Here is a 15,655-nt window from a genome sequence, read left to right as displayed (position 1 = left end):
GTGATAAACGGCGCCGGCCCACACGGCAGGATCAGGTTCAAATCTTATCCGCACCGTCTCCCCTTAGCATGGACTGACTATCCTGCTACGTGGTAAAATAAGGCAAGGCCGTTCTAACCGAGCAAAAAAAAAAACTTTAAAAAAAGATACATAACGATGTTTGTTGAACTGGAAAACGTGGCCAACATCATACTGAAGCTAAGTGAACAGTTGGAAAATGTAGAACAGATATATCAGGATTTGATGAAAGAACTGATGAGGGTCGAAAATCAGATAAAGATTTTATTTTAGAGGCTTTATGAGCAGGAATTTATTTTAAATTGTTAACTTATTAGAATAGATTCAACTAAGCTTGTGTAACAACGAAGCGTTTTTTAAACGTTCATCACAAAACCTTTTCTCCCCGCTCGTTGGAAAAAAGGGGAAACAGTACGAAATAGGAGAATTTGGAATGTGAAGGGGAAATAAGGGGAAACTAAATGAACGACCCGAACGACGGCTCGATTCGGAATGAACAGGCTTCCAGTCGGAATCCGAAGAATGTTCCTGCACGAACCTAGCGACGGCCATGAAAGAGTAGCATGATGGAATTTGTGGATTTTAAGCTAAATCTTCTGCTGTGATGTGTTAAATGCTGCTTGACCTAGAAACAAAATGGTTGTGTACAGTTTTTACTGACCGCGTGGTATGCCACGTGGATTAGTTTAGCTTAATTTTCGATTGGTTTTCTGCAGTGCAATCGTCAACGCCTGAAATGCTGTTGTTTTTTTTTGTAAGTTGACTTTATTTCATAACGTCAAAACTCATCTGGAAACTTTGCGTGCTATTGATTCGACTTCGATGTTCGGCTTCCCTTTTCAGCTACATACCAATAGTTAAAGCAATAGTCGATAAAGCAACGAATGTTCTTGCCCATTCGTTGGACTAACTTTTGTGGCAGTGTGGTTAGGAGACCTAACAGAGCTGAAAATTACCGCACTGTTGAATGTGCACCGAGTCATCCTGGTTCGGTGCATCAGTTTAGCGTTCGCATTCAGTATGAAAGCAAAACTTCCGTTAATGAATGGGCAGGAACAGGGTGAATAAATGTTTGGGTATGAAAGAGTCGTCCGAACTTAAAGCAAACTCCATGACAAAGAGAAGCGTCCTCGAATATAGGTAATTACCAAGTTTAATAGAGATGTTGGCGGTTGTAAAACAAGTGTACGAAAACACAGGGAAAACTACTGCCTGCAGAAAAAAATAGAGTAGCTTTTGTCATGGCTTAAAGCTGATAGCAGTACTGACTGGAAATTGGATTAGTACAAATTTTCATTGTTGTATTTTTTTTTAAATAATTCATAAAGATTATTTTTGACTATGCTTTCAAATCAATACAGTTATTACTGTAACTAATACTGTTGACCATGCTAGTTTTCGTTTGTTTGAATTTGTTTGTTGAAGTTTGAATTTTGTTTCAAAACTTTCCGACTAGTAGTGGTAAATATAAATCAAATAAAAAATGGAAGGTACAACCTATCATGTTGTTACGATTAGCCAAAACCTGCCATTTTTATCGGTTTGCTTAATGAATTTTGTTTGATATTGTTTAACTTGAATTTCTTTAAATATTGCCAAATATTTCCACTTAGGCAGTCAACTTAAAAATAACATATGTTGTAGCACACGTACCACGTATATGCAATAGAGCTAGGTAGTTAAAAGAAAAATCCTTCCAACGAAATCCAGCCACTCAACGAACGAAGTCCACTAAGCACAGCGTTTAAAGCGCCGGTGGTTACGGCCTTTGCGGTACGCATAATGCTCTACACAAATCCCACACGCGAAGACATAAACCCAAAACGAACCTACGTGCGAAGTATGACCCAACTCCAAGGATCTGTCACCCTTTTGCTTTGGCACTCCTCCCCGAACGCGCCCCATTTCGCTCTGTTGCCATCTTTTGCCGGAGCGAAGGATTTGATTCGCATTGCTATATCGTACCGCCGCGGTGCATTTCATCCACCTGAGTACTACCTACCACCCCCTTTGCAGGTGGGGGGGAACACAGGAACATAGTTCCCATTGCCTACTTCAAACCAGCAAACTGGAGAGCGACACGAATTGGGAGCGAAACGGTGAATCGTTTGTTTTGCCGCGGCAAAACATCATTATCCCACATCAGACCGGGGCTTAAAATAAACATAAAATATGCAAATCCTGCTTCCTGCAGCCCAGCTACATAGATTGCCACCCGTACAGAAGACCCGTGCGGAATCTCCACGAAGAGTTCGCGTTACTTTTCCTTTAACGTAGTACACACACTAACACAAATCTCGGTTGTCAAGATATTTCTTGAAGGTGGGAACACAAAGGTACGGAAACAAAGCGTGTGCGAATAAGTAGGCGAACGTATTGCTGCGCTGTTCATCAGTGAGATGGTTTATATTTGAGCTTTTCATTACATGGTGGTTACCGCGCGCATTCTCCACAAACTGTGGGTACCGAGCGAATTACCAGCGATAGCAAAGTTTAATCTTCGGTTCTGGGGAACTTTTCCAAATTGTTGTTGTGACCGCGCTTTAACCAGCGGCACAAACACAAGCACAACTTTTGGGCCCTGCACAAACCCTTCGCCCTGTCGGTTTCCGTTCCAAAATACCGGGAATGCCTCGTGAATGTGCGGTTTACACAAATAATACAAACCCACAAAACACACGGCTAGCACGTGCGTACGAAGGTATACCTTTTAATACCACGTGCAGAAACGTGAAGAGGTTTTTTGCAAGGATTTAACCGTCACTGGTCAATCTTTGCACTTCACTCGCTGCTCGCTCCTTGCATGGCTTGAAGGAAAAGCGCCATTGCTAGTAGAACCTTGGCTATCAGCTTCGAAAATTTCTCTTTTCCCGCCACTTGAAAACTAGCGTCGGCTCATGCGGCAAGTATGCCAATGGCCAATGAAGAATAAACGAACGGAATACACGAGCAAAGCATAAGTGCTTTCCACGTTTCGGGCTGCTTCCGTTGTTGTTTTATCTTTGAATGTAAATATTGATTCACGCATGGCAGCAGTTTGTGTGAGTTTGAACTTAATTGATTGCGATAGGTTGAGGAATGAGGTCTATCTTGATTTAATATTGTATGTAGCTTTCCATAAAATGAAGATATTGTAAATAATTTGTGGATGGAACAAACGTAATTTTTTAAGCTTTCTGCTGATTTGAAATGTGACTATTTATAAATTTAAGGATTATTCAAATAATTATTTGGACATTATCTTGCAATATTTCAGTAAGGAGGACACTGCAAGCAGTGTTTTAATTTATTAAATTTTTGTTTTAAAATTCAATTTTTGCTTATGAGTTTAAATAATAAGATTTGATTTTCCTTAAATGAGCATGTCCAATTATTATATTTATAAAACTTTATAACTTGCTAGAACTGGTTCATTGTCAAGTAATAGTTGTTCCTCAAATATTAACAAACACAACTAAAATCAGAATGAGCAGATTTACATTAGGCTTATATTTCTGTTTCTTAGAGACAGATAATTTCATTGCATATTAAGCATGTTATTTGATATAATAATCAACATAATGGTATAATAAATTTCAACCACGAAGAACTTTCATTCGGAAATTGTTAGTCGAATGTATGCTTATTCATTCTTGAACATGAAGACTTACAGTAATCACTTTAGTTTTTAACAGAGCAAGAATGGATGTTATTAAATGTTTATGCCAATATAGAACAATAGAGCGGAAATAAAAATCTAATACTTTAACTCAAATAAAACAGACATCCAAGATTAGTGGGCACGATGACAGCGTCTACGATAATTGAATTTTCCAAGACCCATTTTCTTGTGGGAAAAATAAAAACCACCTGATAACACGGCCTGATGGGGGAGTAAAATTTGTGACAAAGAAAAGGCGACGATGGGCGGCAAGGAGAGGAAAAAGCTCGCAAACAGTCGTCTTACTCACTAAAGACCGAACATTGACAGACATTACTTTTCGGTAATGGAGCAAGCGATAACCGTAATGCGACAGAAGCACATCAGAGACACGGGTGTGCCCAGATCCGTCGTTTTCGGAAGCTTTTGGGTTGAAAATGATGGCCTACGGCAAAGGATGGACCAACGATGATGGTGGCGGGTGTTGTTGCGAGCTGGTAAAAAATTGTCCTCCACATTTAGGTTATATCTTTCATTCAACACATGATTCCGATATAGCAACAGCGTTGACCGCGTCTTGTTGAGGAATGATTTGCCACGTAGCCATATTTTACTTCCCTTATCTGGCAGCGGGGGCATTGTTCACAATAGACGAAACTTTTCCATTGTGCTGAATGGATGGAAGTGTTCGTAATTGAGTTTTCAGTTTAGAAATTAGGTTTTCGTAACGGCTTTGTTTGGGAGCGTACGATGCATATTATTGTTGAAAAACTCAAGCGAGGAACTATATTCGTCGAGCTTAAGCTGTACAAAAATATGTTACTTACTTCAATTGGATCTGTAGAGAGATATAGCTATATTGCTAAAATAAACCTCAAACATAACATAACCATAGCATGTAAGTAAAATACCACAAATATGTCTAAGTATTATATTTCGTATTCGCTTTATAACCTTTATTATCTACTTAAAAACTTTTCTAATTGTTCCATATTATTCCTTTTATAGCAATTTCATGAAAGATGATTTTTTTGCAAAAGTGTACTTTTTCCTTTTGCTTATATCCTCATTTATATGGTTTAAACTAGTCGTTTATAACAATATCCAAACGTTAAGTTTATGAACAATCAATGATTAGTGTAGAAAATTAATTATAACTTAAGGCTGTTTCAGTTTTTTATCGTTTCGTTACGAAAGGATGTTCTTAATGTTTGGAATTACTATAATATATAATAAATCATTACAGTTCTTTCAACTCTTTACTAAATCGAGACTATTTCGGATGGCAGATGTGTAGTTTGATAACCAGTTATAAGGTAAATATTTATGAATATTATCCACCATCAGAAACTTCTCATACTCTTTGTCAGCCGAAGTTTGCTGGCAAAAGGTTCGAAGTATCTTCTTTCTTTTCTTTTACATAAATTAATCACTTTCATTTCGTACTACTACTGCATTGATCATCGCAATCATGGATTGGACGCTAGCTTACTGCAATTTACTGGAATCATATGTTTTTAAAGTTGAGTCCAGGCAGATTTGGTGATTTATTCTTTGAAATAGGGTTGAATAAAAATCCATTTTTTAGAAAACAAAACAAAAGCATGGAATATTTTTATACATTTCCAAGGAAGTTTTGTACTATCCATATCACACGAATGAATGAAACTATTGCCCATGTTTGTTGTTAGGAAATTGATTTAGCAACTGTAAATAAACTGTTCCAACAAAGCTAGTCTAATACATAAAAACTAATGGTGTGATTTTTCTATATTTATTTAAAATTTTCTAAATCATTGCACTATTTATTTACATCATTCCCAATAAATGATTCATTTTTCGTGGTTTTCTATGCAGCTGGTTTTTGGTTTAAAACTTTGGTTTCAATTTAAAAGGCTCGCAATTGCAATTTATGTGCATTAACATGGAGTGACTCAAACAAGCAGTACCAAAAGCAGTTGTTTTTGGGCATTGATTACTATAAAACTAACAAGCCTTAGGTAGCATGACGTGTGTAAACTGTGTTGCTAGGGTGGGTTAACAAATTTCACAACGACAGTGAAGACAATAACCTTTTTTTGTGAAACATTAGAACTGTAGCAAAGTCACGTGTGCCATTTGTTTTTTTTTTGTGTGTGCCATCCATTCATCTTCATTGTGCTTGATATCTAGCAGGGAAAAAGCATTGTTCAGTTCAGTTTCTACGAATGAACCACCTGGAGGACTTCATTTGACCTAAATGAAGCCTTCGAGCGTGTTTGCAACGACCACAAGCATCCATGAAGATAGTTGAAGCTCTTTACAAATGCTTTTCTGCAACCTGGCTCCGTGTGGCCAGCATTAATACCGGCTGGTGTTGTTTTTCTCGCAAATTTTTTTTTTCGTTATGTTTTTCTAGGTTTGGAGATGTTGAACGGGAGATGGAAACCGGAAAATTATTTGTACGGTTTTGTAACACGACCGCCACCGTTCGTTGTTATCTGTAGGTGAGCTTTGACAATCAAAATGGTTTGTAAGAGAGGTTTTTGTAAAATTTCTGCCTGGTTGTTGCACTGCAACATGCCTTGCAATACCATGTGCACTGTTAAGTTAGCCAGCTAACGGATTGGAATGCAGAAACTGGTCTTATTTGAATGTAGCACGAAAAACAAGGGAATTTTTTTGCTATCAAAAGGTGAAACCACGACATATTTTTGTCGCAAAATTGCTGCTAGTACCTTAGTAGTTTGCTGTTACGTTTGAAGAAGCGGGAATATTATGTAACCATGTATATTAGTATGCAGTTCGTATTAATGTATGCATTAAAAAATGGACTGATTCTAGTAATTTTCCATTTTATTTTTTTGCAACCTAATAGAGATGAATCCATCATTCGTCTTTTGTAGCTTCCCATTTTTAAATGGAAACAAAAACTACATACACCGTATGGAAAATGAGCACACTAGTAAACCGGTAAGGCAACTCCTTTGGAAGATTTGTTTGACCGCCATGCGTCAAACCGGAGCGTAGTAATTTTGCATAGTGGGTCACTTTATGTATATTGGATATATCCGATCGGGGAATAATTTCTTCCATCTCGAGAAAGGCTGTCAGAGTGTCAAATAGAAGTCTTTGGCTCACTGCAGACGTCACGTTAAGTGCTGCTAAATTTTAACATAAAGATTAAAGATATTGTGATCTTTTCCTTCACCCTGGAAGTTAAACTAAATGACCACGTATTGAAAATGCACATGAATAAGAAACGTTTTGTTATACGAAATTGTCACAATTTATTGAATTAAATTTAAAGCAACTGAATAATATGGTTGCAGTACATTGCAGGAATAACATACATAACAAGCAGGATAGATGAACTATAAATGAAATAGAAAGAAAAAAAGGATGAAAGGGACAAAAATAAGTAAGAAAGTAAGGAAAATTTGCAACAAAATATTTTTAGGTGTGTATAAAAGAAAGGTTTAGTCGTGTGTTAACCTATTTCAGCACTGTAGACGTCGATCATTGTGGAATGTTGATGTATTCATCATTTATTCGCATTTTAGCAAATAGTCAATATTATCGATAAGCTACAATATTGACAATAATCGATAATTATCATCTTTCTTTTCTTGGCAGAACCAATGTATACTTATTGCTTATTTTTACGACATAGCAAAATAGTTAGTTCCACCATTCTTAAAATGATTATTTCCTGATCTACGAGCCACCATGCGCCTCCACCGAAATGTTGAAAATGCATAAAGAGATCATTTGACAAGGAATGTAAAATTGATAACGTATACTTAACTTGCTCCTTTCGTACTCGTGTTTTAAACACCCCTCATGTATCTTAATGTTATCCTTGTCTCTTGTTTTATCCTTTTCCTTCACTTCCGCTTTGAGTTTACGTTAGTATTGTTAATTTTTATTGTTAATTTTTAGTATTAATTTTTTGTATTAGTTCTAGGTTTATAATAGGATCATTGTTTAGCCTAAATGGCAGATATATGTATTTATAATAAAAACAATAATAAAAAATAATAATTAAGCGTAAAGATTAAATGAAATGAAAAGAAATTATAAAAATTTTACCATTTTCTAACCATCGAAATTTAAACAACTGTATACGTTAATCGAATGTCTTCGAATTTTGTGCTTTAAACTTTTGCTACCAACTTTGTGTTTTTGATAAGTTTACTAACGAATGGTTTGGTTGCACAACCCGTGGAAGAAAGAAAGGCAGGAGGGACATTCTTTAAAAACAATCGTTCCCGCAATGCGTGTACCTGCAAAGGTAAAAGTTTGTTGTGTTACTTTCGGTTTCCTTTTCCTCCGTCCTGAAATATCTGCCAGCAAAGACATACTCTGATTTGTCATAATAATTGAAGCACACGGCGAACAACAAGAAGTATAAATCCACCCGCATCGTTCCGCACACATGTGCACACACTCAGATGGTTTGAATTGTGAAGCAAACGCAAACAAAACAAAAAAAAATCTCCCACAAGCACAGCTACGTTCCAAGCAAACCAACCAAAAGGAAGCAAAGTGGCAAAAATGAGACAGTAATGCTATCAAGATTTGAAAAGTTTCTCCAAATGCACGAAGAACAATTAGCATGTAGGAAAAGTTTCTCGTGCGTATTTGTGCCCAAGCGCGCTGTGCAAATACAAAGAAGCTGTCTGTAACCACAATCTGCCCGCAAAACGTTTGTACTGCGGGTGACAATATTGGCTTTACTTTGGCGTGGAAATAAATACGTAACACTCACGCTACGTTCGTGCCCCAAAATGGTGATTTGGCAGAAATCGCGCACACGTTACATTATTTCGAAATCGATGGACCGCATGCAATGACCCGTCAATTTTGTACTTCGCTAAGATGTATATTCCTTCCATTGAATTGGAATCATTACCGTACGGTTGTTGGTTAAATGTAGAAAATTGATAAAATTCAACCTTCGTAAGTAACACCCGGGGGGTTTAAATATTTTTTCCATTTTTCCCTTATTTGTGTTGTATGCTTTCGGTAAACGTTAAGTGTAGTCTACCAGATGCGTAGCAGTTAAGTAACCACATCGTTGCGGATGGTTCCTCATTAACGGAAACTGTTTGTTGTTCTCTGTTTGTGCAAAAAAGCCACAACCATCAAAATGAACCAATCGGTAGTCAACAAGGCATTTAATAATCATGCAATTGGTCTGTTAATTAGCCGAAGCATGAAAACCCCTTCATTAATTTACTTTCATGGGAAGCTGGTTAATGGGTTGTTTATGAAGTCTGAGTATGTTGCATCCAACATCCAAAGCATGACTCTATTTGTCCTAAAAATTCTAGGACAAAATATTACTGAATGTGGTCAAAATCATTCAAATCAAATAATAATTACTAACGTTAGTTTCAATTAATTATCGATTATTCAATTATTTGTTAATTGTCATGAATTTTACTGAATGCTTCCCCCAAAAAATCAACAAATAAAATGAAACATTTTCAAACTGTGATTTAGCAAACATATTCACTTACGCAATGTTTTTTTTTGTATCATCTGGCGGGATCGATACACAATCAATGCGCAGCAAGTATTTCATATAAACCTTTTTGGTCGAATAAAAATAAAGATCTAAACCCCACTTTTATTGTGCACATTCATTTGATTCGGCATTGAAGGTTTGTTGTTTTCTTTCTGTTTTTGCGCTCCTTCCCTGTTCCGTAAATAAAATCTGTTTTATCTTACCCGGTATCGTATCGTTGTCGATTATTTCGACCACCACCGCCTTCCAGCGGTCGGGCACGTACTGGCCATAACCATGGCAAAGGCACTATCATATGAGTAATGTGCTCTTCATGTTACGGTTATGGTTATGCTGCCGCAACGGTTAGGGAACCGTACTACACTACCTCATCTGAACGGAACGCACCACATCTGTTCATTTTGGGCTCAAACCTTACTGCTGGGATTTAGTTGGCCAGTTCGGGAGGTTATTTAGATATGTTCTAACATACTTTTTTTCGCCCCGTTGTGTATGTGCTTTATTTCTCAACTCGTTGCTTTTCTGCCGCTTGTGTGTGCTGTGAATGAATGTGCGCTTTCGCTGTGTGCGCTTTCAATTTGGGAAGCGAGATTTGGTATATGGCAGGACCTTTACCACCAAGATACAACAATGCGCGTGCAGCCATAGACACATTAATGTGTCTCGAGTTCCCGAATGCTGGCTGTGGGGTATGAAATACTACACACCCGGCATAAAAACGCATTCCACATCCACACCGTTCGTTCGTTCGTTCGCTCGTTTGCCCCGCGCTGAGTGGGCTATTGATGAAGCAAAACAACGGCAGAAAACGGCAGGAAAAAACATAAAAAAAAGAAAAAAGAAATGCAAAACATCTCGTGCGTTTCAGTGCAAAGCAAATTCTCTTGTGAATTTCACAAAGGCGAAACGATTTTGTGAAGCTTTTAAAAAGATTAGTACCACGGTGCGGAATACTCGTGTATGAATTATGGTTTTGGGGGGTAACGCGAATGAACATCCATCGGGTTTTATCTGTGTCTGTGGAGCTTACAAAAATTTCCATTAAGAAAACAATCCTAATGGTTTCGTAAAGAGAGAGCCATACCGCAACAATGGTCGTGTGATATTTAACTTCAAGTGATTGGTGTTAACGATACAGCATCGTTTAGCAACAAAAAAAAACAATCATTTTTTTTTTATTTATTTGTAAACGAAAATATCTTCCTAGAGATTAAGCGAACAAAATTGATTATACTAAAGAGTGTTCTTATGTTAAAGTAAATACAAAATGAAATACATGTTTCACACCCATATCACGAAAACAGCAAACGCTGCACGTACTTCTGCATTATTTGCCCACACTGGTATAAGAAAATAGCGAACAGAAAACTGATTTGCATGTAATCGCACAAGTAGCACAAATTCAACATTGGATCAAAATAAAAAAACAACAACAAACTTGCTGAATAATGATAAATAGGAGACGGAGGGGGCTCCCCATTCTTACGGCAAAACAGAGTTTAAACGCGGTCCAGCAAACGTCAGCGCTCAAAAGAATCCGACAACCGACATTGAATATGGCAATCACGTCACATTGGGTCAATTTTCTGCCATTAAACTGCCACTGTCCACCAACCAGTGACGATGGTCGGACGACGGTCCGGATACGGTACGAATTTCCCAAAAGTTAAGGCATTCGTTCCAGAGGCCAACGAAAACTGCTCCCGGCCGGGCAGCAGTATAGCGAACATGGCCGGGAAAGAAAGAACAGACACGGAAATCAAAAAGGACTGTGCTGCCTTTGCACACTGTCAGGTCGTGTTTCTTTATCTTGTTTTGCCATTTCAATCTGACCACTATTTGCGACCGACCGACGTCGGAAAATGCGCCCGCTGGTGTTGGATGATATAAAATAATTGAATCAATAAGACATGCCAATGGAATCTTCGATGAACAACGGCTGCGGGGCGGATATGAAAATGTGCACCGAAAGGGAAGATATGATCGGGCACCAAATTAATGGATTAAATTAAGTTTGTATCCTAAACCTAACCCCCGGGGTGGCACGGGTGCGTTTCGTTATGGTTTTCTTCCGGTATGTTTTCAGCCTAATTTTAGCCCAATGTTCGAAGGTTAAGTTTTATACTTCTTCTGTTGATGTCTTACACTTTAGTGAAAAGCAACAAAAGCTTAAAATATCATTTAGAGCTTATGAAGCTGAATTAATTTTTAGGCTAAAAAAAAATCAAAGCAAAGCTCTGCTATACCTAATTCCATAATATGGCACATTTGAGGAAAAAAAAACAAATTCGACAAGCAATTGTACATTTGTAGGGATTAATATTAACATAAAATAAAAAACCTCCCGGGATTGGTCTGCGGCCTGGGATCTAGGATGATCACCAAACATTCGCTGTCAAATGCAAACGAAATTGCCCCCCGAGCACATGAGCAAGGAAATAAGCAAATGACATCAAAATTTCATGAGTTCATCTTCATTTTTTTTTGTTATGTTGCATTGGCACCAGGGAACGCTTGCACACTTGGAATGGTGTAGTAGTACTTAAATAAAAAATGTCATTACTCTTCCCGGGGGTACTTTTTTTCGCGAACGAGTTCATCACACGGTGGTCGTGCGACGAGTGCGATAAAAACTTCACCAAACGGTAGTGATGGTTGGTTGGCGTTGGCCGTGAAACCCCCGGTACGACCGGTATACACACCGGTATCCGGCCGTCAGTCTCGTTTGTCATACTTGTCAGGTTTAGTCCCGATTTTGCTGGACGCGCGAAAACCCAGGGACGGGCGTTCCTGTGGTTCCATTTGGTGCTGCTCATTGACATCGTGTTTTATTAATATATCACCCCCAATAAACGTCAATATAATCCATTTGACGGGCCCGTGACCGGGCGGTGAAGCATCAGTAATTAGTCAAACTTTTGGGGTGTTTGATTTCTGCGATGAATAATGCATGAGTTCCACTAGCGAGCGTGTGGACATCGTACGGTTACGCGTGTGGGCCAAGTTCTGTGTGGTGGTCAATTTTCGGGAAATGGTGATAATTATATCAATTTCCTCATGCCCATCTCATCTTGCGAGAGTGGTAATGATTTGGATGAAAGCTTTCCTGTTGTTAATGTGCTCTTGACTGATGGGATGGATAGAGGACCTAGTATACAAAAAAGCGTACTAGTTTCTTATAACTAAAGGTCGTTTAATTCCAATTTGATTCATTTGAGGAATATATCAATACGCGTATTTAGTCGAAATATTTAGTAGAATGTATATAACTCTATCATTCAACTTACATTCTTTATAGTATAGCTAGTGTTAGGATCGAAAACCCAATTAGTCCTGAATTCTGTAGAGACTTTTAAATTGGACTGTCATTCGAAGGGTATAGAAACATCGTCTACCAGTGTCAGCTATGAACGGCACTAGCTAGAACACTACTACCAGCTAAGAAAAGTAATTTTCGTTACTTGACAGCGACTGGGGAAATATCCTAGCTAGTGCCAAACGGCGCGTTGGAATTTGCAAAATAGTAAAGTTTGTTCCTGTTTTTCCTGCTCGCCCGTGTCACTATGTACACGGGTCGATGTTACCCGATCCCGATGCTACTAAGTAAATGGTTATCATACATTTATAAATAGTTTAAAATTGAGTTTGCCAAGCTTTTAAAGCGCATAAGTAAATGGTGCAAGTGTATGTAGCTACCACAGCAGCCCAGTGACGCGTATCGTGCAAGGATTTCTCTCCAGGGGAAAGCAAAAAGCTGTGACAGAACCACAGTTTCCGGTTCCGTTTCGCCAGTTCGCCAGGGTGATGTGAGTAGCATTAGAAGGTTAAGTGGTCATAAAAGTGCCCATTGTTGTCGGGTGCGACCAGAAAAACGGCCTTCGATACCGATGTATGTACATACAATTGCGGTGACACCCGGTTGCCCGTTACGAAAGGCAGATAAACTTTTCGATTCCGGGACGGGAGGTTTTTGAAGCAACCGACACCCATTTTGAATGCATTGGTTCACTTTAGAAGTCATTCACAGTGTGGCACTTGGTCTTGGTGCCTTGGTGGTATCAACTTGTTGCTTGGGAGGGGGCGAGGTCTTGCATAAGGATGTGTTTTGGAGTGATTGTGTCCGTTGAGGAAAAGTGCATATGATAGTTCATTTGTGTGGCGACGAGCTGAAGGTACAAAGTTTCTATACTGTATAAAATTCAATTAATCTACCGAAGCGTTAAACGAAACTCGAAACTTGCTCCATTGCAGCATCTTTAAGGCAGCGTTGACGATTTGTTCCAGTCATTTTGTTGTTGCTCGATGCTTCTGGCGATCGTTCAACACTTTGCCGGACGGGACGGATGTTACAGCGTGGGTGCGATTGTCCTCTGCACACCGTAAGTTCAACAACTCATTACTCAAGCGTAGTTAACTTTTATCGAAACAATCGAGGGGATGCCAAAGTTGTATCATAAATTTCCGTCTGTGTGCTAACGAATGACCATCCTCGAGAGAAGTCAAGCAAATCTTTTAGTAACTTTCGTCCAGATAACATTTATACTTGAACCGTGATATACTTAAACGAAAGTGTTTTGCAAGATAGTCTAAGTTTGACTTTATCGAACACGTCGTTAAACTGTGCGTCTTGTCTAATACAGTAGAATGTTAATGATATACAGTGCCTTGAACGCAAATCGAAATTCTTGGAAATGTAACGATTTTATTTCACTTTACTTTTTAATATTCTTGTAGTTTGCACGAAAAAAATAACTACTGTTACTGCTGCAACTAATACTAATGTAACTTCTTCGTCTTTTTAGTGGCTCTACAACCTCAAGAGGTATTGGCTTGACACTTCTGGCTTTCGTTGACTTTTAAATACCTGTAGCGAGATTGTCAATCCCGTGTACGGGGTCAGGATAGGACTTGATAACCGATCCTGTCGTATAGAGACCGATCACATACACTACACGGCCACCCAAAAATTCTCTACTACTTTCTATTCTCAATACCTACATATCTTGGCTTTTTTTCAAATATGAAAGGTATTGCTTTGTTCAGCATAGTATCAACCAACGCCATCACGCGTCCTCTGTCCACGTGTTCCAGCCTAAAAAGGCTTAACCGATTTCCTGTGCCATTCTAATGACACGGAGCCTGATGGGAAGCTTCAAACAGCTGGTCATTTGAGTGGCCTCCTTTTTAGGATAGTATTATTTATTGAATTATTCTGTCCTGGATCATCCTACCAAGTACCGAATTGTATAATTTTCATTTATTTCGAAGTCATTTGTGTAGTGTTTGTGTAGTGCGTAGTGTTTCATACAACTTGAATTCAAGAGAATCCTACGATTTCTTATTTGCAAAATAGAAAAGTGGGGCAACAACTAAGGAATTCTAAATAAAAGAAAAAATCCAAATTCCCCTAAACATTAACAGTTGCATCATAAATATCTTCATAAGTTAAATTTCAAATAAGTAAAATATCAAAAATATAATTTGATTACACGAAAGACATGAAAAATCATGATTATAATCACCAGCATACTACCACAATCCCGAAATGAATCGTTTATTGAGGAAATACAAGATATTAGGATAAAGATATAGAAATTAAGGATATGGGATGCAGCAAAAAAACATAAAATACATGATAAAAATGTGGCAAAATATTTTACACTAATAATTGAACCTATTGAAGAATGAAAAAAAAATCGATAAATAACTTTGAAAGTACACCTATGTATCTGTTTATACACTCTTTTGTCCATATGTTAGGTTTTCTATATTGAGAGGAAGTGGATTTGAGAGTGAGACGTTGTCTAGGAAATCATTCCAATCTTTAAAAATAGTTTGAAGGACATCACTTTGTTCTAGATAGTTTGATTAATTATCAGCATATTTTTTTTGGCCAGTATGGAATATGGAAACAAAGTTCTTACAATATCAAAATGGAAGTGGTCGTTAAAGTGATGATCATGACGTGAATGCTTGTATGAGGGAACATAGCCTTGGGTACTAGAAATTCTGAACGATATGGCATATCCACTCACGGTTATGCTGCGTATGACATTTTGGATAGCAACAACAATACCTTCCGTCTTTAGCTTCGACAAACAGAACAACAGTAAACAGCCCGCTTTTGTATCACATCCACATTAACATTCCTGCTGTTCTTTAGCAGAAACTTTACGCAGCAGGTGTTTCAATCACTTTACATTACGACCAGCCCAACCCAACACCACCATCAACAGTAGAAAACGTCTCAATATATGGAAGGTGCTGCTGTGTGTATTTCTTCCGGTCGATTCACGAAGATGGTACCATTTCTCTTTCGTTTTTATTACGTCACCGCGCCTTCGTACCTTTTGCTTCGGTGCTAGTCAAAGCAAAGCGTTCTGGTCGTGCTAAATAAACATGAATGTGTCACCGTTATTGATATTGATGGGCAAACTGTAATGTGTGCGCGATGGCGGTACGTTGCTCCACAATCGCAAAGGACA

This window comes from Anopheles funestus, chromosome 3RL (assembly GCF_943734845.2).
Source record: "Anopheles funestus chromosome 3RL, idAnoFuneDA-416_04, whole genome shotgun sequence".
NCBI lineage: Eukaryota > Metazoa > Arthropoda > Insecta > Diptera > Culicidae > Anopheles > Anopheles funestus.
This window is presented reverse-complemented; position numbering follows the sequence as displayed.